The following is a 1391-nucleotide window of genomic DNA, read 5'->3' on the forward strand; positions in this document are numbered from 1 at the left end:
TTCATACTGACATAAAGATAGTCATATCTCTGATTATTGTAATCCCAGCTACTCAGGAGGCTGAGTAACAAGGATTATAAAATTTAGGTCATCCTGGGCAACTTAGAATAACCTGTCCCAAAACAAAAAAGTTAAAAATTACAAAGGCAAGGGATGTAGATCATTGATAGAATCATTAACTAGCAGGAGTGAGGCTCTTGGTCCAATCCTCCAGTACTACAAAAACAATAACAAACCCCAAAATTATATAGATATGTGCATCGGTTATACAGAACTGAAAATGCAGGATTAAAACCACTTACTTGCAGTCAAGGTGTTTTAGCGAGGGTGTCAATTCAATATAATGGATAACAGACTAGTCTTTTATACAAATAACCCTGGCACAACTAAATATTCATGTGCAAAAGAACAAGTCTGTATATTACCTCAAGCCAGAAAGTGTTTCCTCTCATTGTATTTTATGGAAGAGATTTTAGATAATTGATATCATTTCTTTTTAAATGTTTGGTGGAATTTAAAATGAAACCCTTTTAGAGTAGTGCAGTATGTTTTGAAAGGTTAATGACTATAGTTTTAATTCCTTTATTAGATATAGGACTATTCATATTTTTTAATTATCTATTTCTTCTTCCATGAGATCTAGCTTGTATAAGTTGATTATCTAAATTATTAAACTTTTGTGCATGAAGTTGTTCATAATATCTTCGAATTGTCATGAGATCCGGAAATTTCATAAGACATCTTTTTAAATTTATGCTATTAGGATCCTCTCCTTTTATTGTATTTGTTTACTATTTATTTATTTATTTGTTTATTTATTTATTTATTTATTGTTAGCCTGGCTAAGAATTTATTTATATTATTCTTCTTCATAACAAACGAGCAACTAGTTTCATTGATTTTCTCCTTTTATTTCCTCTTTCCAATATCATGGATTTCTGCTCTAATTTATGTTATTTCGTCTCTTCTTTTTCTTGTTGCCTGTGGGATGAGCTTAATTTATTGATGCTTACATGTTTTTCATCTAATAAATATATTGTTATGATTTGGATAAAATGTGTCCCCCAAAAACCTCTTGTTAATGTAAGAATATTCAGAGGTAAAATCAAATTATGGGAGCTATAACCATACTAGTTTGAATGGAGTGACCAGGTAGTAATGGTAGGAAGGTGGGTCATAGCTGGAGGTGGGTGACTGGGGACATGCCTTTGAAAGGTGCATCTTCCCTGAAGCACCTTATACTTTTCTCTCCCTGTCTCTGCTTCTGACAACCACCATGAGCTGAGCGATTTTCCTCCATGGGGCCTTTCTAATATGATGTGCTATCTCATCCCAGACCCCAAATGATGAACTCAGACATCTCTGTACTGAGACCTCTGAAACTGTGAGTC

Source organism: Sciurus carolinensis, chromosome X (genome assembly GCF_902686445.1).
Source record: "Sciurus carolinensis chromosome X, mSciCar1.2, whole genome shotgun sequence".
NCBI lineage: Eukaryota > Metazoa > Chordata > Mammalia > Rodentia > Sciuridae > Sciurus > Sciurus carolinensis.